Here is a 26741-nt window from a genome sequence, read left to right as displayed (position 1 = left end):
CACTTAATTCCTCTGTATTCAGTTCCAACAGGTATAACATGAGGATAACATTTGCTTTACCCACTACATGAGGCTTTATGAGGAGCAACTGAAATACTGGGGGAAAGAACTTCGTTAAACATTTATAAAACATTCTATGAATATGAAGTAACAACATTAAAAGTAAAGATAGACTTGAGGATTTTGTGACAGTATTGGAATAACTAGAGAAAAAATAGAATGTATTATAAAATCTGGGTTGAGAATAATTATAATACATAACAATACTAGTAGAATCTACAAGAATCTGCTTTTTGCCTATGTCAAGCATTGTTAATAACACCAGAGAATCTATCATCTGTGGATCATCGTAGAGTTTTGTGGTCGAGACCCATGGCTGAAGTACAAGCAATCAGTTTATCCCCTAGGAACCTCAAAAGTACTGAACATCTGGCTATTTGGGTACTTTAATGCTAGTTTGCTGGCACTGTGTGGAAGAGCCACTCTGTTAATGGAAAATATTCAAGCTATGATGATTTTATGTCAGACTTGGAGAGCATTTATATATTTGATGCTTGAAGTGGAATTACAGTCGTACTTTACTTTTATAAGAGATTATGTTATGGGAAATTGAGAAATTATAAATGGGTAGCCAAGATCACTCCAATTAATGATGATGCAAAGAGAACAGGTGTTTCTCTTTTTCAATAAAGCAGGTACGAAATTGGACAAGACTGACAAAAGCACTCATTTCTGGGTTCTGGAAACCAACTAAAAATGCAGATGATAAATATGCTGGACCTTTGGATAGTAAGAGTGGGAGTTTGTGGCCTTGCCCGGGGCTTTGTCTCCCAATCCCTATCTCAGTTGGTGAGAACGGCAGTTTTACCAGCTTCTGGCTTTTACCAGAAATAATAGGCTTCAGTTTGGAGTGGAGATGTGGGTAAAAAACCACAGCTTTGCTGGCTAAAGTGGTGTACTCAGTTCATCATGAATAGGGGAAAACCTGCAGCTTTACTAATTCAAGTTTGCAGTCCTGGTTTGGGGCCACTAGCCAGAAATTTAACAGGGAGATCCCAGAAATGAGAGAGCCATGACAGTGCTGACATCAGACTTCCACGCAGCTGTGGCTGACTGCTAAACTTTGCACACGCAGGGAATAGATACTCAAGAGAGCCCAGCAAAAAGCGAAAGTCAAGGGAGACAACTTGACAGCTGACTACAACTTCAAATGCTCCTTCAGCCCACCTACAACTCCATCAGGTGTAAGGTATTTGGGTACAACCTTTGCCCAAATCATGGCTGACCACTGAACTCTGAAGACACAGAGGTAACCCCCAAAGAACCAGGCCAGAAGAACAGAAATAAGAATTTTAAAAACTAAGCAAAGATTAAGGATTGCACTTCATGGAGGAGACAGATTCTATAGTTTAGGTTCAAGCAAATTACTAAAATAACCATAAAACCCTTGGAAAACTGAGGTCTATCAACTGAGTAGATGAATGAAAATGATATATCTTTATAATGGACTATTACTTGGCAATAAAAAGGAATGAAGTACTGACACATACTACTGCATGAAAGAACTTTGAAAACATTGCACTGTGAAAGAAGACAGTCACATAGGCCACACATTGTGTGATTACTTTTTTATGAAATGTGAAGAATGAACAAACCCATTCATAATAGGATCAAAAGGACCAAAACATAGGAACAAGTTTAACAAGAAACATGTAAGTTTAACAAGAAAAGTTTAAGTCCTGTAGATTGAAAACAACAAAATTTTGTGGAGAGAACTTGAAGGATACCTAAATAAACAGGATGTATATTCCCTGGATGGAAGACTCAGTATTGTTAATGTGGCTGTTTTCCCCAAATTATCTGCAGATTCAGCAAAATCATTGCCAAAAGCTCAGAAATGATTTTTGTGAGGAGTATTTGTAGAAATCGACAAATGAATTCTAAAATTTATATGAAAATGCAGAGAATCTAGAATAGTCAAAATAACTTTTCAAAAAGGAGAAAGTTGGAGGATTTACACTACCTGGTTTCAGAACTTACCATAAAGCTGTAGTAATAAAGACTGTGGAGTTTGTATACAGAAAGACATATTATGTCAGTGGAACATAATATCCAGAAATAGATTCATATGTGGTCAGTTGCTTTTTAAGAGAGGTGCTTCAATAGGGTAATTCAGTAGGGACTGTTTTCTGTCTTTCATCAATGTGGCAACAATTGTATATCCATGTGAAGTAGACTGTACCTTCACTTTTACTGTACAACATGGACAAAAATGAACTTAAAATGGATAACAGACCAAAATGTAAAGAAGAAAACAGCAGGAAGTATTTGTATTTTGGGTTAGACAGACTCTTAGTAAATAGGCTATAAAAAGCATGAAGTATTACTTAAAAGAAAAAATGATGAATTGGACTTCATCAAAATAAAAGTTTTCCTTTTCAAAAGACACCACCATTAACAAAATGAAGTCTTGTCACATAGTGGGAGAAAATATTTATAGAACATATGTCTGATAAAGGATTTGTATCTAGAAAATAGTCTATATAAATAATTTTTTTTTAGTACTGAATTAATGAAAACTTTACATGAGGTGAGCAAACCTGAGTTGGGCATTTCTGTGAAGTTCTGTAACACAGTACTCCATCATCCTTACATGTGGTTTCTATCCCTGAGTCAACAAATGTTTCCATTTGACTTCTGGAACTTCATCATGAGGACAACAAGGTAGCCCAGAGTAAGGAGAAAAGAGGGAAGAGCAAGCCTTTTCCCTATGAACCAGCTCCACTGAAGGAGCACTGGCAGTCTCACCAACACTTGCATTTCTAATTCACTAGCCAGAGTTTAGTAATGAAGCAAAAACTTTGTTGCAGTTGAAATCTGAATACATTTTCCTTCTTATTCCTGCCAGAAAATATGGTGCCCACATTAAAAAAAAAACATGGTTTATATTTCTTTTTTTTTTTTTTTTTTGGTATCATTAATGTACAGTTACATGAGCAACATTATGGTTACTAGACTCCCCCCATTATCAAGTCCCTGCCACATACCCCATTACAGTCACTGTACATCAGTGTAGTAAGATGCTATAGAATCACTACTTGTTCTTCTCTATGTTGTACAGCCTTTCCCATGCTCCCACAACCCCCCATTATGTCTGCTAGTCGTAATGCCCCCTTTTTCCCCTTATCCCTCCCCACCCATCATCCCCAGTCCCTTTCCCTTTGGTAACTGTTAGTCCATTCTTGGGTTCTGTGAGTCTGCTGCTGTTTTGTTCCTTCAGTTATTTCTTTGTTTTTATACTCCACATATGAGTGAAATCATTTGATACTTACTTGTCTTTCTCCGCCTGGCTTATTTCACTGAGCATAATACCCTCTAGCTCAGTCCATGTTGTTGCAAATGTAGGATTTGTTTTCTTCTTATGGCTGAATGATATTCCATTGTGTATATGTACCACATCTTCTTTATCCATTCATTTACTGATGGACACTTAGGTTGCTTCCATTTCTCGGCTATTGTGAATAGTGCTGCAGTAAACATAGGGGTACATATGTCTTTTTCAAACTGGGCTCCTGCGTTCTTAGGATAAATTCCTAGGAGTGAAATTGCTGGGTCAAATAGTGTTTCTACTTTTCGTTTTTTGAGGACCTTCCATATGCTTTCCACAATAGATGAACTAATTTACGTTCCCACCAACAGTGTAGGAGGGTTCCCCTTTCTCCACATCCTCGCCAACATTTGTTGTTTGTCTTTTGGATGGTGGCCATCCTAACTGGTGTAAGGTGATATCTTATTGTGGTTTTAATTTGCGTTTCCCTGATGATTAGCGATGTGGAGCATCTTTTCATGTGCCTGTTGGCCATCTGAATTTCTTCTCTGGAGAAGTGTCTGTTCAGATCCTCTGCCCATTTTTTAATTGGATTATTTGCTTTCTGTTTGTTGAGGTGCGTGAGCTATTTATATAATTTGAATGTTAACCCCTTATAAGATATATCATTTATGAATATATTCTCCCATACTCTAGGATGTCTTTTTGTTCTGCTGATGGTATCCTTTGCTGTACAGAAGATTTTAGTTTGCTATAGTCCCACTTGTTCATTTTTGCTTTTGTTTCCCTTGCCCAGGGAGATATGTCCATGAAGAAGTTGCTCCTGTTTATGTTCAAGAGATTTTTGTCTATGTTTTTTTCTAAGAGTTTTATGGTTTCACGATTTACATTCAGGTCTTTGATCCATTTTGAGTTTACTTTTATGTATGGGGTTAGACAATGATCTGTCCAGTTTTGCCAACACCAGCTGTTGTAGAGGCTGTCATTTCCCCATTGTATATCCATGACTCCTTTATCGTATATTAATTAACCATATATGCTTGGGTTAATATCTGGACTCTCTATTCTGTTCCATTGGTCTGTGGTTCTGTTCCTGTGCCAGTACCAAATTGTCTTGATTACTGTGGCTTTGTAGTAGAGCTTGAAGTTGGAAAGCGAGATGCCCCCTGCTTTATTCTTCCTTCTCAGGATTGCTTTGGCTATTTGGGGTCTTTTGTGGTTCCATATGAATTTTAGAACTATTTGTTCCAGTTCGTTGAAGAATGCTATTGGTATTTTGATAGGGATTGCATTGAATCTGTAGATTGCTTTAGGCAGGATGGCCATTTTGACAATATTAATTCTTCCTACCCAAGAGCATGGCATGAATTTCCATTTGTTAGTGTCCTCTTTAATTTCTCTTCAGAGTGTCTTGTAGTTTTCAGGGTATAGGTCTTTCACTTCCTTGGTTTGGTTTATTCCTAGGTATTTTATTCTTTTTGATGGAATTGTGAATGGAATTGTCTTCCTGATTTCTCTTTCTGTTAGTTCATCATTGGTTTACAGGAATGCAACAGATTTCTGTGTATTCGTTTTGTGTCCTGCAACTTTGCTGAATTCAGATATTAGTTCTAGTAGTTTTAGGGTAGATTCTTTAGGGTTTTTTATGTACAGTATCATGTCATCTTCAAATAGTGAAAGTTTGACTTCTTCCTTACCAATCTGGATGCCTTGTATTTCTTTGTTTTGTCTGATTGCTGTGGCTATGACCTCCAGTACTATGTTGAATAAAAGTGGGGAGAGTGGGCATCCATCTTGTTCTTGATCTTAGGTGAAAAGCTTTCAGTTTCTTGCTGTTAAGTATGATGTTGACTGTGGGTTTGTCATATATGACCTTTATTATGTTGAGGTATGTGCCCTCTATACCCATTTTGTTGAGAGTTTTTATCATGAATGGATGCTGAATTTTGTCGAATGCTTTTTCAGCATCTATGGAGATGATCATGTGATTTTTGTCCTTTTTTGTTGATGTGGTGGGTGATGTTGATGGATTTTCGAATGTTGTACCATTCTTGCATCCCTGAGATGAATCCCACTTGATCATTGTGTATGATCCTCTTGATGTATTTTTAAATTTGGTTTGCTAATATTTTGTTGAGTATTTTTGCATCTATGTTCATCAGGGTTACTGGTCTGTAATTTTCTTTTTTTTGGTGGGGCCTTTGCCTTGATTTGGTATTAAAGTGATGCTGGCTTCATAGAGTGAGTTTGGAAGTATTCCCTCCTCTTCTATTTTTTGGAAGACTTTAAGGAGAATGGGTATTATGTCTTCTCTGTAAGTCTGATAAAATTCAGCAGTGAATCCATTTGGCTGAGGGGTTTTGTTCTTGGGTAGTTTTTTGATTACTTATTCAGTTTTGTTGCTAGTAATTGGTCTGTTTAGATTGTCTGTTTCTTCCTGGGTCAGTCTTGGAAGGTTGTTGTACAGGAATTTTTCTAGAAAGTTGTCCATTTCTTCTAGGTTATCTAGTTTGTTAGCATATAGATTTTCATAGTATTCTCTAATAATTCTTTTGATGTATTTTTAAATTTGGTTTGCTAATATTTTGTCTTCTGTAGAGTCCATCCTGATTGTTCCTTTCTCATTTCTGATTCTGTTTATGTGTATAGATTCTCTTTTTCTCTTAATATGTCTGGCTAGGGGGTTATCTATTTTGTTTATTTTCTCAAAGAACCAGTTCTTGGTTTCATTGATTTTTCCTATTGTTTTGTTCTTCTCAATTTTATTTATTTCTTCTCTGATCTTTATTATATCCCTCCTTCTGCTGACTTTCGGACTCATTTGTTCTTCTTTTTCCAGTTTGAATAATTGTGACTTTAGACTATTCATTTGGGATTGGTCTTCCTTCTTTAAATAGGTCTGGATTGCTATGTACTTTCCTCTTAGAACTGCCTTCGCTGCATCCCACAGAAGTTGGGGCTTTGTGCTATTGTTTTCATTGTCTCTATATATTGCTTGATTTCTGTTTTAATTTTGTCATTGGTCCACTGATTATTTTGGAGCATGTTGTTAAGCCTCCATGTGTTTGTGAGCTTTTTTGTTTTCTTTGTACAATTTATTTCTAGTTTTATACCTTTGTGATCTGAGAAGTTGGTTGGTAGAATTTCCATCTTTTTAATTTACTGAGGCTCTTTTTGTGGCCTAGTATGTGGTCTATTCTGAAAAATGTTCCATATATACTTGAAAAGAATGTGTATCCTACTGCTTTTGGGTATAGAGTTCTGTAGATGTCTATTAGGTCCATCTGTTCTAGTGTGTTGTTCAGTGCCTCTGTGTCCTTACTTATTTTCTGTCTCATGGATCTGTCCTTTGGAGTGAGTGGTGTGTTGAAGTCTCCTAGAATGCATGCATTCTATTCTGTTTCCTCCTTTAATTCTGTTACTATTTGTTTCACATATGTCAGTGCTCCTGTGTTGGGTACATAGATATTTATAATAGTTATATCCTCTTGTTGAACTGACCCCTTTATCATTATGTAATGTCCTTCTTTGTCTCTTGTGAATTTCTTTGTTTTGAAGTCTATTTTGTCTGATACAAGTACTGCAACACCTGCTTTTTTCTCCCTATTGTTTGCATGAAATATCTTTTTCCATCCCTTCACTTTTAGTCTGTGTATGCTTGGGTTTGAGGTGAGTCTCTTGTAAGCAGCATGTAGATGGGTCTTGCTTTTTTATCCATTCTATTACTCTGTGTCTTTTGATTGGTGCATTCAGACCATTTACATTTAGGTTGATTATCAATAGATATGTGCTTATTGCCATTGCAGGCTTTGGATTTGTGGTGGATTGTGTGTGGATTTGTGTGTGGATTGTGGTTACCAAAGGTTCAAGGGTAGCTTCTTTACTATCTAACCGTCTAACTTTAACTCACTTCTTATGCTATTATAAACACAGTTAGATGATTCTTTGTTTCTCTCCCTTCTTATTTTTTCCTCCTCCACTTCTTATATGTTAGGTGTTTTATTCTGTACTCTTCTGTTTCCCTTGACTGCTTTTGTGTATAGCTGATTTCTGTTTTTGCCTTTAGTTGGTATTTGGTTGGTCTGCTTTTTTTGCTGTGATTTTATTTTCTCTGGTGACATCTATTTAGCCTTAGGTGTACTTTCATCTAGAGCAGTCCCTTTAAAATACAGTGTAGAGTTGGTTTGTAGGAGGTCAAGTCCCTCAATTTTTACTAATCTGGGTATTGTTTCATCCCTCCTTCAAATTTAAATGATAATCTTGCTGGATACAGTATTCTTTGTTTAAAGCCCTTCTGTTTCATTGCATTAAATATATCATAGCATTCTCTTCTGGCCTGTAAGGTTTCTGTTGAGAAGTCTGATGATAGCCTGATGGGTTTTCCTTTGTAGGTGACCTTTTTTCTCTCTGGCTACTTTTAACACCCTGTCCTTGTCTTTGATCTTTGCCGTTTTAATTATTATATGTCTTGGTGTTGTCCTCCTTGGTTCCCCTGTGTTGGGAGATCTGTGGGCTTCCATGGTCTGAGAGACTATTTCCTTCCCCAGCTTGGAGAAGTTTTCATCAATTATTTCTTCAAAGACACTTTCTACCCCTTTTTCTCTGTCTTTTTCTTCTGGTACCCCTATAATGCAAATATTGTTCCGTTTTGATTGGTCACACAGTTCTCTTAATATTCTTTCATTCCTAGAGATCCTTTTATCTCTCTCTGCCTCAGCTTCTCTGTATTCCTGTTGTCTGATTTCTATTCCATTAACAGTCTCTTGCACCTCATCCACTCTGCTTTTAAATCCTTCCATTGCTTGTTTCATTTCTGTTATCTTCATGTGGAATTCAACCTTTAGCTCTTGCATATTTCTCTGCAGCTCCATCAGCATGGTTATGCCTTTTATTTTGAATTCTTTTTCAGGAAGATTGGTTATATCGGTCTAACCAGCCCCTCTTTCTGGCATTTGAATGATTTTGTACTGGACCAGGTTCTTCTGCCTTTTCATGGCGATGGAAGTGATTGCCAGCAAGTGGCGTGTGTCAGCTGGGGAAACAAAGTCCCTTCCTGCTTGCTGGTCTCTGCTGCCTGTGCCAGTTATCTGCACACAGGGAGCAGTCTCTGGGTTAATTTCCTGATCTGCTGTGTGCGTGGTGGCCATTCGGATAGCCTAGGGCACTGCTGGGGGTCGCGTATGTGCAGCATGTGTTCTGCTGCGAGAGCAGTGCCCTTTTATGCCTTCCAGACATTGTGCTGGCTTCCTCTGCCTGTGCTGGGCAGCTGCATGCAGGGGGCAGCCTCTGGGTTTGGCCTGGTTAGCTGCCCACTGGGAGAAGACTCTATGGGAGTGTGGGAGAAGACTTGCTGTGGGCGGTGCTGGTCCGCAGCAATGGTGGGTCAGCTAGTTTGCTTGCAGTGCTGGCAGGGGGGAACAAACGGCAGGCTACTTATTGCTTTGAACAGCTTTGGAGCTGTGTTGCCACCTGGGGGGTTAGGGTGCCTGAAGTTCCTTAAAATTCCCTACTGTGTACTGGGCTGAGTGTGCCAGGACAATTTTGTCCACCTGTTATACCTTTGTCCCTTTAAGACTTTTAAAGCACCTGCTTTTTTGTCCCAGGGCAGCCAGCTGTGGGGACCTCTTCACAATCTCCATCTCAGATTTTACTTTTCCATTTCTCTAATATCCAGATTATTAATATCTAATAATCTGCTCTTGGTGCAGAGTACTAGGGCTGGTTATTTAGCAGTCCTGTGCTTCCAATCCCTCTGCACTCTGATTGTTTTTCTCCTGCCGGTGAGCTGGGGTGACACAATTGCTCAGGTCCCGCCGGGTCGCAGCTTTGTATCTTACCCTTTTCATGAGATGCTGAGTTCTCACTGATGCAGTTGTAGCCTCTCTTGTGTGCTATATCTTTTGGTCTCTCTTTTAGGAATAGTTGTATTTGCTGTATTTTCCAAAATAATATGGTTTTGGGAGGAGATTTCCACCGCCCTACTCATGCTGCCATCTCTAGAAAATCCTCCGTGGTTTATATTTCTACAGAAAAAGGTAACTGGGAAGTTGTAATCTCTGCTAGAGAGCCCAAATATGAAATGGCCCAATATGTACACCAAGCAGTTATGAAAGTACTTAAAATCTTCAGATTTGCCATTATGTAAATAGGTGGATAAAACCCATACAGGATAAATCACTATCCCAAGGTCACATCAATACTTTATGGAATTATAAGAATATGAATCTTGGTTTTTCTTCCCAATAGTTCCTGACTGATTTGAGCACAATATATGCCACCTTCAGATTTAATTGTTTCTAAACAAGGACAGAAATGAAATTTACATTTTAAACTAGTAACCTTGAAAGCTTATTTTTTCTTATTTTTACCTTTTCAATTTTTTAAATGCAGTGTAACACATTGACTGCTCTGAACGTGGTATACAATTCTTTGTTTTGATACATGGTGTTATTTCTCCTGTCAGTATTTATTTGTCCTTTATTATGTTAACATAAGTACATGTATACCCATTTAGTTAAAAGACTTTCTATCATGAATGGATGCTGAATTTGTCAAATGCTTTTTCAGCATCTATTGAGATAATCATGGTTTTTGTCCTTTTTGTTAATGGTGGTGTGTGATATTTATTGATTTATGAATATACCATCCTTGTGTCACTGGAATAAATCCCACTTGGTTGTGATGGATGATCCTTTTATGTATTTTTGAATTCAGTTTCTAATACTTTATTGAGAATCTTGCATCTTTGTTCATCAGGGATATTGATCTATATTTTCTTTTTTGGTAGTGTCTTTGCCTGGTTTTGGTATTAGAGTGATGCTGACCTCATAGAATGAGTTTGGAAGTATTCTCTCTTCTACTTTTTGGAATACTTTAAGAAGGATGGGTCTTAGCTCTTCTTTAAATATTTGGTAGAATTCAGCTATGAAGCCATCTGGTTATGGACTTTTGTTTGTTGGTAGTTTTTTGATTACCAGTTCAATTTCATTGATGGTGAGTGATTTGTTCAGATTTTCTGTTTCTTCGTGGGTCAATCTTGGAAGGTTACTTTTTTAAGGAATTTGTCCATTTCTTCTGGGTTGTTCAGTTTGCTGAAATTTTTTTTCATAGTATTCTCTTAATAATTATTTGTATTTCTGTGGTATCTGTTGTGCCTGTTTGTTTTTCATTCTAATTTTGTTTATTGTACTCTTTTTTTCTTGATGAATCTGAAGCTCCTTAAAATCCCCAACTGTGTACTGGGCTTAGTGTGCCAGGTTTCATTAATTTTCTTCTGTTGTTTTATTTTTCTCTATATTATTTGTTTCTGCTCTGTACTTGACTATGTCCCTCCTTCTACCAACTTTGGGTTTCATTTGTTCTTTTTTTAATTTCAGTAATTGTGAGTTTAGACTGATAATTTGGGGTTCTTGTTTCTTGAGGGTATGCCTTATTTCTTTGTACTTCTGTCTTAAAACGGCCTTTGCATTGTCCCACAGATATTGGACTGTTGTATTTTTGTGTTCATTTGTCTGCCTGTATTGCTTTATTTCATTTTAATTTGGTCATTGATCCATTGGTTATTTAGAGGCATGTTGTTTAGCCTCCGTGTGTGTGGTAATTTTCTTTGTGTAATTTATTTCTAGTTTCTTACCATTGTGGTCTGAGAAGTTGCTTGGTACAATTTCAGTCTTTTTGAATTCACTGAGGCTCTTTGTGGCCTAGTATGTGATCTGTTCTGGAGAATGTTACATGTGCGCTTGAGAAAAATGTGTATCCTGCTGCTTTTAGGTGGAGTGTTCTATAGATGTCTGTTAAGTCCATCTCCTTTAATGAATTGTTGAGTGCTTCTGTTTCCTTATATAAAGAACTCCTAACACTCAATTTAAAAATGTGCAAAAAATTTGGATAAAGATTTCACCAAAGAGGATAGATGAATGAAAAGAGTTTCAACATAGTCATTAGGGAAATGCAAATTAAGCCTTAATAAGATGCTACACCTACTCTAATGTCTAAAATTGAAGACTGACCATCCATGTGTTGGCAAGGATATAGAAAAACCAGAATATTCATACATTGCTGGATGGCCAGCAGTTCCATTCCTTGGTAGGTTGTCAGAAGAAATAACAGCATATATTGAGACAAAGACTTGTATATGATGTTCACAGCAGCTCTATTTGTGATTGTGAAAAACTGGAAATAAGTGTCCATCAGCAGATACGTGGATAAGAAAATTGTAGCATATCCATATAATAGAATTCTATTCAGTAATGGAAAGAAATGAACTGTTCATAAATATTTACAGAAGCATGTATGAATCTGAAAGTAATTATGCTGCATGAAAAAGGCCAGCATACTTCCTGCCTCCCCCTCCCCAAAATGCCATACTATTTCAAATTAGGTGAAATTCTAGAAAATGCAAACTAATCTATGGTGACAGAGAAAAGACCAGTGTTTGCTGGAGGATAGCTTGGGAGAGAAGGAAAAAAAGAATTCCAAAGGGAGAGGTACAATGAAACATTGGGGGCTAGTATATATATCATCTTGATTATGCATTATAGTTCATGGATTCATACATTATGTCAAATTCATCAAATTGTATAATTTAAATATGTGCCATTTATATCAATTACAGCTCAATAAGGTTATAAAATAATTGTGCCTTTAAACCAAACAAATGTTTATAGCAGTAATATTCACAATAGACAAAAACTATAAACAGTGCAAATTCATCAACTGATGAATAGATGAGCAAAATGTGTCTATCCATACAATGGAATATTACTTAACCACGAAAAGGAACAAAGTCCTAATTCATGCTAGTGATATATACTACAACATGGATGAACCTAAAATCATTATGCCAAATAAAGAACCCAGAAACAAAGAACTGTATATTGTATGATACTATATTTATGTGAAATTTTTAGAAAAGGCAAAGCCACAGATCAGAACAGTGATTGCCTGGGGCCAGAGGTGGGAGTGGAGATTGGCCTATAAACAGCTGCAAAGGACCTGTTGGGGTAATGGAAGTATTCTTGGTGATAATTATGCAGCTGTATAAATTTATCAAAACTCACTAATTGTACAGTCAAAATGGATGACTTTCATGGCATTGTAAATTCATACCTCAATAAAGGCATTGAAAAGTAGATAGGCCCTCAAAATTTTTAATTTTCTTTAAGATGACAATTCAAGAAATTGGACTATATTGCTGACTTCATTGTAATATACTGCTTTGGAGTACTTTGGTGAGGTGAGGGCCACTGAATTAATGATTTTTGTCAAATGCTCTTTGGATTCTAACTGCAAAATAAATCATTATTAGTTGTCTTTCCCAGAATTTAGTGACCAGTAACAGTTTTGAATTTCCCTTGGACGTAAACATTTTTTTATAATGATTGGTTTTATGTTTAATAACTGTTCACATTCCCCACTGGAAGAAATGGTTGTTTTTTAAGATTAGTATTCTATCATGTATAGTAGTTCAGATGTGTAGTTGTAGGTATTCTCCACCTTTCGGTTCTTCAGGAAGGAAAATGATGATGGCTTAACACCTTTTCATTTGTCAGATACAGAAAGGCATACCCTTCTAGGCCTGGGGTGGACAGTCACCTTTCCCCAACCTCATATGAGTATGGAGACATACATCAGGTAATCTGGGCATAAGATCCTTCCAGGAGTGGAGAGAGAGAAATTGAGTGCAACCAAGAGAAGCCCGTCTGGAACACATTCCAGCTGGTTCTGGTCATGTTCTGCACCTTATCAGGAATCAGGATCTCGGGGGTTAGTGACTTCATGCCTTTGTCCTGCATGTTCTCGTATATAAAATAGGATATAGAATTTTACTCCCTTAGGTGACAATGAATATCTTTCAGGTAGAAAATTACCTAATTTTAATGACAAGTCAGCAATTCTAGAACATGTTGCACATGATTCTGCCCATGTCTGTAAGTAGAAGCAAGTGGTGGTATAATTCATTGAGGTAGGAATTTAAGACAACCAGGGGTTTCATTTGTTTTGCCTAATTTGGGAAACCAAGACTTCACTTTGGAGGTCTTAATCAGAGGAGTGCAGCTATTTGTATACACTTGATTGAACTTAAAAGAATGTTCCTCTTTGACCCATTGTTCACCTTGGAAGGACACACCTGGAGCACTAGGGAGGAAGGTGAAAACCGGCATGGTCTTGGCAAGCAGTGTTTGTGCAGCAGTATGGGGCTATAGTCCAGCTCACGTTTATAGGTAAAATCATTGTTAAAAACTTCAGGGTAATTGTAGAATGGAAAAATTCTTGCACATGAAAACCTATCACATTCAAGAATTCAGTAGTTCCTTTTGGTTACTTTTTCTACTTGTCTCTGTATTTTTATCATTTATAAAGTGTATTCTTTGTACTTCTTTGTTACAAATAACGTAAAGGTAAATTTTAGAAAAGACTGCTCAATCCTTTTAGCTCATTTAAAAGCAACCCTGCAAAAGGAGGTACTTTTAATTATATTAATTCATGATAAAGATTCATAATAAAGGTATTTGGAAATCAACAGAGGTTTAAAAATTTTTTGGCATACCATTAACACAAAACATAATTCTTCATGTCCATTGGCATTTACGTGTAAATAAGGATAACAATTTGGAAATTCTAATTATTTCTGCCTTGTCCTTTTCAAAAAAGTAGTTCGGTAACAAGCAGATCCATGATATACAAAATAATACCCATTTTTATACTTTTCTGAGAACATTGTAAAACAATTTGGAAAATAACTCCTTATAAAAATTTTTGCCCATTTTTCGTCTTCTGTTTTTTTAAATATTACTGTTAGTATATGTATATTAAGCCAAAAATACTGTGTAAATAGCTACTTTGAAACTACGTGAAAACAGGAATTAAAATTGCTACAGACTTACCTTTTTGTACTGTGTGGTCAGATCCTGCTTTAACTGTATTCTTGACTGGGATGCTTTGAGGAAGTAAGTTGCTTCACCTCAGTTAGGCTGTTCCCGTGTTTATAAAATGGAGACAAGTATCTGCTTCAGTGATAAACTCAGATGACTTTTTGGGCTTGAGTGTGAGTAAACAGGCAGTTTTCCTGTTGTACCACAAGAGGGAGTGCCTCTGTCGTCCCTAACCTCAGCGGAGGTCTGAATTCCTAAGATGGGGCTGAAGTTAGGAAATGAGTGGATTGCTGGAAAAAAGTTTTTTTTGACAGAACGGTTTTTGACAGCGTCAAGGGAAAGAGGAACTCAAAACATACAGTGATGAAAAGGAAGGGATTGTGAGTAAAATTCCTTTAAGATACAATGGCTTTTGTTGACATAGATCATTGAAGATTTCCATTCCCACCCAACAACCCTGTTTTTTTGCCCATACCTGAGAATTTTCATTTACTTATTTTGGTTTCCTCTTCTCTGCAACTATGTCTGTAAATCTTTTATATCAAACAAATATGGAAGCTAAGGTTAAGTTCTCAGTAGCAGTTCTGAATAATTAATACTGGTTAAAGATAAATTGGGTTGTTTGTGCTTTGTGCCTTGGATACGTACAAAAATCTGTTTGCCCCAAATTATTAAGAAAATTTGAATTTTTTCATTCTGCCTCCCACCACGTGCTATTTTCCTTTATTTGGGCTTCTGAATTACTTTATGCAATGTTTTGCTGTTCTATATAAGCTCAGAAGGCTGGTTAGGGACAAGGAAAGAAAGAAATCTGTGGACCAACCCTAGGAACATGGAACTGATTGTTAATATACAGTGAAATATCAAAGTTTAAAACTAAGATCAGAGCTAAGCAAATAGAGCAAAATTGGCAATTGTGGAATTAGTCTAATAAGTTTAAAGAAATAGTTTTATCTTAGCTGTGTGACTTTTCATGTGAATGGTTTTTTTAACTTAAATTATCCAGGTAATCCCTTCATTTTGCTAATATTTGTATTATAAATACAAAAATCATTAACATGTCACGTTTTCTCTAACTATAATTAGACTTTAACACTTTATATTGGAAATGTTCTGAATTTAGAGCAATCCTAGGCATCTCCTTTTACTCTGGATCCTACTATTAGAAGTTCTCTTTGGGGTTTGTTTCTAATAATAAACACAGTCCAAGTTCAGGGTCAGATTGCCCTGTTTGAAATTATGGTACCACTGTGTGAAACTTGACAAAAGCAAAGTCATACATATAATTTCACTCACTTGAAATATGATAATTTATTGAGCAGGAGAAAGAAAAGTAGAGTTACTATGGAAATCATACATGATTTTATCTTTATAGCAGACAATTTAAAATGATCTTGCTGGTACATAGTAAGGAGTTACATATTTGTAAACAATTTTGAGATTTCAACATTTAATAAAGAAAGACTGTAAGAAAAAAGAACTCTGTGGCTCTATTTTCTTTGCTTCCACCACAAAATTTGTTTCAAAATGTGGGAACACCCATGATAATCTGTTGTCCACATGAATGTCATCCATCTTATTTATTTTGATAAAAAGAAGGTAGAGAATAGTTCCTACAGGGGCAAGCTGTTCCTTCTCTTTAAAGTTCCTTTTTAAAATACGGAATATTTCAGGCATGCACAGAAAGAATAGATATATTAAAGAATTAAAGTGTTACATAGTTACTAAAAAGAGTATTATACAAACTTGGCCCCCTTTCTACTTTACAAAGGTAACTTCCCTGAATTTGGTGTTTTTCATTCTCATGCGTGTTTTTACACCTTTACTAAATACAGATGTATTCCTAAACATAAATAGAATTGCAGCATTTACTTTTTATATTTTCACTCTGCTAACAAATTTCTAAATGTACAGTACATTCTTGTTAATTGTAAGCACCATGTTGCACAGATCTCTAGGACTTCCTCATCTTGTACAACTGAAACTTTATACCCACTGAACAATAACAACTCATTTCTCCTAACAACCATCACGCTGCTTTGAGCTTCTGTTTGACAGACTGTAGATACCTCATAAAAATAGAAGTCATGCATATTTGTCCTTCTGTGATTGGCTTATTTCACTTAGCATAATGTCTTCAGGGTCCAACTATGTTGTTACAGATGAGAGGATTTCCTTTTTTAAGGTTGTTTAATATTCCATTGTGTGTGTATGTGTGTGTGTGTGTGTGTGTGTGTGTGTGTGTGTGTGTATGACATTTTCTTTATCCATTCATCCATTGAGGAACATTTGGGTTATTTCCTCCTCTTAGCTTTTGTGAATAATGCTGCAATAAACATGGGAATGCAATTATATCTGAGATCTTGACTGCAAGAGTTCTGGATAAAATTCCAGATCTGTCATCTTTGCTATTGAGTTCTAGAGGTCCTTATTTATTATGGGTATTAGCTCCTTAATAATGATACGTGGTTTGCAAATATTTTCTCCCATTCTGTAGATTTCCTTATCACTCTGTTGATTATTTCCTTTGCTGTGCAAAATTGTTTTATGTAGTCCCACTTGTCTATTTTTGCTTTTTGGGGAGACCAACATCATGAAGCTTTTCTGCCATGTTTTCTTTGAAGAGTTTTACAGTTTCAGGTCTTACGTTTAAGTCTTTATCCATTTTGAGTTGATTTTTGCATATGCTGTGTGACGGGTCCAGTTTCATTCTTTTGTAGGTGGTTATCTAGTTTTTGCAACTTCATTTATTAAAGAGATTGACCTTTTGGCTCCTTTCCCTCTTTGGCACCCTTACTGAAGATCAGTGTATATATGTGGGTTTACTTCTGGGCTTTCAGTTCTGTTCTGTTGGTCTACATGTCTGTCTTTATGCCAGTACCAGTTTGAGAAGAATTAGCTTTAATACTTTAGTTATATGATAGACTTAACCAGCGAAGTTGTTGGTTCTGTGGTTTTCTTCAGAAGTTTCTGATTACTGATTCAACCTCCTTACTAGTTACAGATATGTTCAAATTTTCTGTTTCCTCATGATTCAGTCTTAATAGCTTACATGTTTCTAGGAACTTTTCCATTTCTTCTAGGTTATTCATTTCTTGGTATATAATTATTCATAGTAGTCTCATAATCCTTTATATTTCTAGCATTGTTCTGCTTCCTTTTTCATTTCTGAATTTATTTGAGTCTTCTTTTTTTCCTTAGTCTAGCTAAACATTTGTCAATTTTGTTGATCTTTTCAAAAAACCAACTCTTAGTTTTGTTGGTTGTTAAAAATTTTGTTTTTCTGCATTTTTGTTTATTTCTGATTTAATCTTTATTATTTACTCCCTTTTGCTGACTTTGGGCTTAGTTCTTTTTCTAGTTCCTTGAGGTGTAAAGTTAGCTTGTTTATTTGGGAATCTACTTTTTTAATGTAGGTGTTTACCATTATAAACTTCCCTCTTAGTATTGCTTTTGCTGCATCCCATAAATTTTGGTATGTTGTGTTTTCTTTTTTCTCTCAAGATATTTTCTAGTTTCCCTTTTGATGTCTCCTGTGACCCATTTAGTTCCAAGAGTGTGTTTTAATTTCAAGAGTGTATTGTTTGTTTAAATTTGTGTGAATTTTCCAGTTTTCCTTCTGTTGATTTCTAATTTCCTTCCAGTGTGATAAGAAAAGATACTTGGTATATATCAGTCTTCTTAAATTTGTGTGGTACAGGGTTTCAAACAAGATAGAAATTGCATCTGTTGAAAGTAGAATTCCAAGGAAAGCTTGACACTTAGAAGGAGATTAACATGCAGGAAGTTTAAGGAGATTATAGGATTAACACCTGTGAAAGAGAAGGAAGCAGGATTGGACAGAGGGAGAAATTGAGCTAAAGTGCAGCCACAAGAAAGACCTCACCTGATCCCAAAGGAGCACTGAAATATAGGATAGCCCTTCAGAATTGTCCCAAGTTAGGGTAAGGGACCCAGCATTTGCAGCCTCAAACTGAGCAGTTACTTGATGGAGGCTGCCCCTGGAGAGGGGACTGACTATGGAGGTAACTCTTTTAACCTAAGAGCTGTCAGTCTGCAGTACTCCAAGTACCTGAGTGAGTTGCCTGTCAGTGCTAAAGACAGACATAAGCAGCACATCTTAGCATTCACTACAGTACATATTATATGTATATCATTGGAGCTTGCCTTGATGGCCTAATACTATGTTTTCAAGATTTATTCATAATAATATATGTAGCTGTAGTTGCTCATTTTAGTTTTTAAAATACTTAGTTTTATAAACATCTCAATTTTAAAATACATCCCAACTGACAGAAAAATTTAAGTTTTGCAATTTTTCACTATTGAAAAAATGTAGTCATATCTTGTTAGTGATGTACTTAGTTTCTCTGGAGTATATAACCAGAAAATTCCTGGGTCTTAGAATTTCAGTAACTTCAAATTGAATAACTGTAATGCAATTGCTCTCTAAAATGGCTGTACCTTGCTCCATATGCTCAAAACGCTTGTCATTGCCAGACTTTAATTTGCTAATGTGGTGTACGTGAAATGTTATCTCTTTGTGATCTTGATTAGAATTTTGTCGATTACTGGTGTGATTGAGAAGTTGTGTGTTTATTAGCCACTTGAGTTTCTTTTGGGAAGTGGATATTCCAACCACGTGCCCATTTTCTTATTAATTTGGAGGCTGTCTGTCTTGCCAATGGATTTCAGCCCCAGACAAGTTCACTATGCATTCAGTGAGACCAAGGAATGACAGTGGAATGTTCTTAGAGTGAAAGGGTTTATACCCAACTTTATTCCCATGGTGGCAGGTCAGTCACTTGAATCCTGTCCACTCAGAGTGAGTCTGCATGCAGCAAGCTGGTCTCTGCCTCTGGGCCTCTCTACCCCCTCAGCCGTCTCAGTCTCTCTCCTTGGCACCACCACCACTCCAGCCTCTCTGCTCTCCTGAAGGCTGCCATGCCACCGTGTCACCCAGAGCACTGGGCAGAGCTCTTTTATATAGAGTCAATAACAACGTATTGCCCACACGTATGTAGTGAGCAAACAGACCATGGTCCCATGAGAATCCTGGCCATAGGAACCTTCACTTTATCCACACAGTCCTTACATTTTTTTCCTCACCCACTTTTTGCTGTCTGTATGTTTTCAGTTATTTTCTGGTTTTAAGCTTGATTATTCACTTTTTAAATGTCTTTTGTTGAGTAAGAGTTTCCTTTTAATGCAATTGAATTTAATCAGTTCTTTTGCATAGTTTCTTTATGTATCATTTTAAAATTCTTCCTTAGGCTAGGTCATATAAAAACTTTGTCCTCTGTTTTCTATTAAACATTTTAAAGTTTTACTTTTCACAATTTTGCCTGTAATGCATCTAAAATAGAGTTCTGTGTGTATATTGTGAGATGTAAATACCTCACTTTATTTTTCTATAGACAGCCAGTTTTCCTAGGAGCATTTATTCACTGGTGCATCTCTTCTCCGTTGATGTGGAATGCCATCTGTCATAGCAACTTTCCACCTAGGTAGATCTTCTGGAGATTATTTTGTTGCACTAATCTATTTCTTTTTTTCTGCGTCCAGTTTCACACTTTCTTAATTATGTCTTTGTTTCTTTATGATGTCTTTTTGTCTAGTAAGTCCTTTTTCTCCTTGTTCTCCTTCAGAAATGTCCCTACTTTTCAACTTTTGCTCCTCCATATGCATTTTAGAGTTACATTCCATGAAAAGCCTTCAAGTTCATGTGTTGAATTTATAGATTTGAGGAGAACTGATATCTTTACAGAGTGCTAGATGACTCTTATTGATATCCTTTTTAATATCTGTATTTAGATCTTTTTACTATACACATAATGTAAATAACTTACCTTTTTACTATATACTGACATTTCCATCATAGTAAATAAATACCTTCATCAACAATTTAATGACTGTATAACCATCCAGTACTTGACTAACAGTAATTTATTTTACCATTGCCCCTGTGGACATTTAGATTAACATACTTCACAATGATTATTCGTGAACTCACATCTTCTCCATTGTGGTTTCTATGGACTAGGGAAATAAAAGCAAAAATAAACAAGTGGGACTACAGCAAATTGAAAAGCTTCTGCACAGCAGAAGAAACCATCAACATCTTTCCCATTACAAAGTTCTATGTAAATATTCCTCTATTTTATTCTAGGAATGCTAGTATATTTTATATAATTAAGTATTTATCTGGGATGTATTCAGGTGTGAGATGTGAGAAAAATATCTAACTTCCTTTCATCCCATATAGCTAGTCAGTTTCCTTTTGCTTTGACTGACTTTTCCTTTTTTGTTTCACCGTCAAGCAAGTAACCATCAACAATACCATGCATAACAGGTACTCAATACATGTTTAAAATACACAAACTTAATATTTTTTTTTCAGATGTGCTATTCTCTTCTATTGATAATGTATCTGTTTTTTTTAGATCTACAACACACTGTTTTAATTATTAGAGCTGGTGGAACAAGACCCTCTCATCTTCATTGTTATTTACTATGATTATTATTCTTTTCAGATTTTCCTGAGCTATTTCTGCATCATTTTTCTTCAGATGAACTTTAAATAATAGGCCACTTTTCCTCTAAAACTGCTATGGTTTTGATGACAGTGTGTCTGTTTTCTGAAAGAAATTTGAAGGCATTTATATTTAATTTTCTGGCCTAATAAGTACTGTATATTCATCTGTTTTATAAATTATGGAACTTTTTGGTTAGAGAAGATAAATCCCCAAATTTCTTTTTCAGTTAAAATTCAAGGCAATTAAAGAAATCCATTGCAGTAAACAGTCATGCCGCATATTGCCGCATGTTTATTCTGTAAAGACAAAATGTTTTTCTGTATTGAGGAGCACTTCAAAGACTTTATCTCTTCTTTATGAAACATGGCTCACATAGCCCCACATGTTCCCTTCCTGGACAGATTCTTGAAAATAGATAATTTATGTGCTATTTGGCAAAGAGGTGTTTTTTATGTGGCCTACTTTCTCCTAAATACTAAAAGATTCTGTGCCCTTGCTTCTTGTCTAGTTTACCTTTTTTATGTTAAGGAAATAGAATATAGAGCCTGTCAGGTATGTGAGGGAAGTCTGCACAACTCTCTTTTACACCTGCTTGGATTCTGGCAGTGGTATTGCTAAGTGAAGGATGAAGGCTGGTTTGTCATGTGTTTTCACAGAGCAGTGGTGGCTCCAGGCCAGCCCATTTAGCCTTTGTTATTTTTTCTTGCATAAAATTGCATATTTTTCACTTCACATGGGGGTGTTAGGCACTTCAGAGATGTTTGTTTGTGTCATATGCACACCATCTGTGGTCTTCTGGCATCTTAGACAGGTTCCCAAATGGCCAAAGTGTCTGTCTGTTGGTGAGCATACGGAATGGACAGGATCCTAGCCTCTGGGTATTGGTGTAGCCAGTGCTGAAGCACACACCTGAAGTCCCCTACATTGGTGCTGTGGGCTCACTTACCTAAGTTTAAACCCCTTATTTAGAATAATATTGGATTTGAAAATTGCAGGGATAGTACAGAGAGTTCCCATAAGTGTTCACCAGTTACTCCATTTGCTATCTTTTAAATTACTGTGTTACATTTGTCACAGTTAAACCCACACTGGTATATTACTATTAACTAAAATGCATACTTAATTCAGATTTCACTTATTTTTTCCCCAAGGTCCTTTTTCTGTTCCAGGATCCGCCCACAATGTCATACTAATTTGTTGTCATGTCTTCTTCATTTCCTCTGGTCTATGATAGTTTCTCAGACTTCCCTTGTTTTTGATGACATTGTCAGTTTTGAGGAATACTGGCTAGATACTGTAGAATGTTCCTCAGTTTGGATATTTCTCATACTTTTCTGAATGTTAGACTGGGTAATGGATTTTTATGAGGAAGACCACACAGAAGTGAAGTGACATTTTTATCACATTGTATGAAGGGAACCTGCTATCATCATGACTTAACTCTAATGATACTGACCTTGATCACCTGGCCAGGACAGTGTTTGCCAAGTTTCTCCACTGTTGATTCATTTCCCCCCCTTTCCGTAATCTGCTCTTTGGAAGCCAGTCACTAAGCACCATGTAGGCTCAATTTAAGAGTTTTGTTGATTGTCATCTCTCTATCCTGTCATGTTTAAACCATGCCTATTATTACTTTGTACTCCAAATGTACTGATTTTGTGTTTAAAGCCTTAAGAATAAATAAAAATTGCCTAGGCCTAAGAAGGGTTTGAGTAGTTAGTTGCTGTGTTAAATCTTTCTTCATTCCTCATGTTTGATGTATTGGTTTTATTGAAAAATCTTCAGACTCTATACACGACATCCTTGTACCATATGGACTACTCCATTCTACTCATGTGGCTGCATAGCTTGTACTTCATTCTTCTAGCATTAGGAAGCCTCATTTCTCTCTCACTGTTGGGGGAAAAAGCTTAGCATAAGAACACTTTGTCCATTCTGAAGCTTATCTAGTAAACACCAAAATACATTAATTCTTATTATTTTGATGGAAATATTTCTATGTATAAAATTGTGTTTTAAAGATTTATAAGTTTTAGTGCTTTCTGATACCTATTCTGACATCATAATACGTTAGCCTACCACCTGCCTCTGTTAGCCTGTTAAGTTGCTGAACCTTAGGAGTTCAGATTACAGACTGCTTATTGTATTGTTTATGGGGTGAAATTCTTAACAAATTTAATTTTTTTTCATCTAATAACTCTTCTGCATGCAACTCAAATAAGTTCATTTACATTTCCACTTCAAGTCTATTTCTGAATAAGAATGAAATTACATGTAATTTTTTAACATACAGCAGAAATGTTCTTGAAATTATATATATATATGTGTGTGTGTGTGTGTGTGTATATATATATATATATATATTATGTTTTTGTTCATTGAATCGTCATATCATGTGCTCTTAGAGAACTTACTGTTTCAAACAAGCTTGTGCTAAACTATGATGCCCAAAATGACCAATTTTGCAAATCCACATTAGCGGACACTTAATTTCATCCATAGGTGCAAATGTTTCATAAAGATGGACTAGTTATGGTTTATTTTCAGAACATTAGAACTTCATGTACTTTCTCCTTAGTATTCTGAACTTAAAAGAAATTGTTTTGAGTGTGTTAGAGTATTTTGTCATTCAGTCAATCTTAGAATTCAGTTGTAGGGGAAAAAGTTTAAAAAATACATTTTAAGAGGGCTTTTTCTCACTTCATGGTCACTTGGTATGACAACTCAGAAAGAGAATATTGTTTTTAATCAACCACAGGGTAAATCCTTTCCCTGGCCCCTCAAGTCTACTTTCAGTCAGTCAAAAGATTCTTAAATTCATGTGGGGGATTCCCACATGTTCTTATAATAAGTCTCTTTTAAAGTTTTCATATATGTGTAGATTGTAGGATGTATTGCTTATGTTTTATGTTTCAGTTGAGTGAGGGCTGTCCAGTGCACTGTGACTGTCTTAGTATTATCATTCTTTTTAAGTGTGTAAGTGTAGATGAGAAAGACAGCATTATGAAATGAAATACAAACAATTTGTTCCCAGGTAGATTAAAGGCCTATTAAACATAAGATCTTTGGATATACACTGGCTCTGTATTTTTCATTAGTAAAGAAAACTATGCAGTTTGGATACAGGTGCCAGCCCCCCTTCCCCCGCCACCCATACCAGCCTGTACTACAGTAACTGTACCCTGTCTGGTTAGCTGCAGGCTCTTGGGTCCTTCATGCTCAGAGTCAGGCATATTTCTACTGCTCAGATCTGGCAGATATACTTCCTTCCTGCAATTACTGTTCAGGTTAGTTTCTAAGGCCTTGAAATGATCTTCAAAAAGATGATGAATGTTGAGCCATTTTTGGGAAAAGATACTGGGATGAAGAGTCATGACATATCATGTGTAATTGTTATACTGGGAGAAGTCAGTCAAAAAACACCTGTTTGGACCACCTATATTTTCCTGAGCTTGTCTGAGAGAATACCATCGCTTCTATTGGGACAGGGTTATATTTACAAACCTGTTGTTGAGTTACCATGCCCTCCCAGGAACGTGTGTAACAACCCCAGCAGAAGACAGGAGTCTATCAACTCTGCCATTCTACAAGCACACTTCCAAAATTTAGTACCAAATGGAAATTTTCCTAAATGAGAGGAAGACTCATAACCAGTACACAGAAAGCTAAGTTCCTGGGCCTCGTTTTACCTTGGCTTCCTGGAGGGTTTGATGTTACAGGAAATGCTCTAGATCAGGAGAAAGATCAGGAGAAATGGGTGGGGAACAGAGGCTATCTTTCCGTTACAGCATTTAAAAGCCGTTTCACCCCCATTCAAAAGCCAACAAGCAATAAGAAGGAGATTCTCCTGAACTTTCCCAGTTAATTTCTAGGCTTTGTATTCCCCAAACTTACCTAGTTTTTCATGAAAAATTAGATTTTTATATTCTCATGCTAAGAAGATTCTGAACTGTAAGGATGCTTTAAAATTTTCATCCATCTTTTATTTCCCCCTTTTCAATTTTGCTTCTCCTCTAAAATCCCGTGTATTTTTCCTTTGGTGGTAAAATTTCAGGAATTTTTACATTTAAGCCACCTCCTGGTAGCCTGTGCTTTTCATAGACTTTGCATTGGTTCCCCTAGTATAGAGCAGTGCTGTGTGGGCCGCTGTGTGGGTTATAGTCTGCCTCAGTCCAGATGGAGGCTGTCCTCAGAATCAGACTGCATCTCAGGGATGTTTTCTAAGCTGCACAGTGATGATTACCTCTCACAGCGAATTTTTTCCCCCAGCCTTGTCTCTCTCTTCAACAATAAGATGCAGAAGCATCAGTCTTAATATCAAGTTATCCTATCTGATTTTGACTTAGTCCAAACTCAGAGCATCTAAAAGTGTATTGTACAAGGGGATGTACTGCTTTTGCCTGCAAGGTTGATTCCTGCCCTAGGCTGTAAACATGCATTCATTTAACAGACATTTATTATATGCTCCTTTTGAGACAGACTCTGTGATGGAGTAGGAGTACAGAAATAAAAAGACCCACTGCTATCTTCAGTAAGCTTCCAGTCTAGTGAGAAATAGAATGTAGTGTGATAATAGCTCTGTTACAGAGGCACCTGTGGTGCAGACACTCTAGGCAAATCTTTATGGAGGAACTGACATAAGACCTAGGTTTGGGAAGATATATACAGGTAAACTGAGGGGAAATGGGGTTTTGATAGCTGGAGAAGACAGAGTCAGGGGGAATACCAGGCTCCTGGGAGAGGTTGCCTTGATTCAAAGGCCTGTGGAACTTAGAGACCAAGGAGCATGCTGGAAACTGCAGGGTGTTTGGACACGCTTGAGGTGAGGGGTTTGTTAAAGACAGTGTCGTAGACAGTTTAGTTTTGAGTGTGTGCCAGCATTTTATTACAGTTGCAGTGCCAGGGAAGAGGCTCCTGGTAGGTATATCCAAAGATCCACTGTTGACAGGGACATGTTCTAGGAAGAAGGAATGATTAAATCATTGAAAAGAAAGTCTGGTTAAAAATCTTCAGGCTCTTGATACAGGCAACTGGGTGAATGTTAAGTAGTTCCCCAGATCAAGCCTTAATCTTAAAGTTCATTAGAAAATCGCATTAGAAAAAAATACTTTATCTGGAATGTGTTGATTACTTCACCAGGATGTTGTGACTTATCAAGTAAGCAACTTGGCTTTGTTCCAGACCACGTCTGGGGAGGTTTTTCTTTTATGGGTTCAAGGTCACAGTGGTGCGGTTGAGTTTTCAGGGATCTACTGGTGAAATACTTTGTAAGCTAAGCTGAGGAGAGTTTGTGTTTTTATCCTGAGGTCAACAGGGAGCCACTGACATAATTTTAAACTCCATCCATCAATGTGGAGAGTAATTAGCTGCAGCATGAGGCTGGATCAGTGGGGATAGAGATTAGCAGACTATTTAAATATCCATTGAAAAAATGACAAATTCAGGAATGTCTCTTCCTTTGCCTTCTCTTCCCCGAAGCCCTCCACCTGCAGTAAGCTCTGAGACAGACATGGCTGGGGCATGGAGGGAGGTCAGTGCTTTTCCTCCAGAAGAGTAGATGTTAACTTTAAATTTAAATGATGACTGTTCTTACCACAACAAAAGAAGAGATGGTGAGACTAAGATGATGATGACAAGATGTTGGAGGAAGCAGCCAAGCTCAGATAAGAGCTCAGAGAAAGGAGTCCAAGGCCCTTCCGTTGGGTGTACTCTGCCTCCAGCCCTGGGCCCCGCTCCTGCACTCTGCTCCTGCCATCTCCTGCTCCAGGCCTCCATCATCTCCATCCTGAGGTACCGTAAGCCGTGTCAGAATCACAGTATTCTCTGGCCTTGGCCTTAGCCTTGAGGATGTTCTTGGTATTCCTACTCTAATTTGCCCTAATTACATAAGATTCTGCCCTTACTCAAAAGTCTGCAGACTAACCCTCCTTCAGCCTCTTTCAGTGCATCTGCTGTGGTCAAAATGGGACCATCAGAGATGCCCTTGCCGTGGGTTGTATACTA

General features: G+C 36.8%; 1 long non-coding RNA gene across 1 annotated transcript in view; it reads left to right on the top strand.

The window, feature by feature from the left end:
• LOC118924336 (uncharacterized) overlaps positions 1-26528 on the top strand; it is a 60470-nt gene extending 33942 nt beyond the window's left edge. The window contains exon 3 of the long non-coding RNA XR_008998556.1: positions 26217-26528. This is a non-coding gene — a long non-coding RNA (uncharacterized LOC118924336). The remainder of the gene's footprint in view (positions 1-26216) is intronic.
• The last annotated feature ends 213 nt before the right edge of the window (positions 26529-26741 follow it).

This window comes from Manis pentadactyla, chromosome 7 (genome assembly GCF_030020395.1).
Source record: "Manis pentadactyla isolate mManPen7 chromosome 7, mManPen7.hap1, whole genome shotgun sequence".
Classification (NCBI taxonomy): domain Eukaryota; kingdom Metazoa; phylum Chordata; class Mammalia; order Pholidota; family Manidae; genus Manis; species Manis pentadactyla.
Note: the sequence above shows the minus strand (reverse complement) of the source record. Positions and strands in the feature narration are given on the sequence as shown.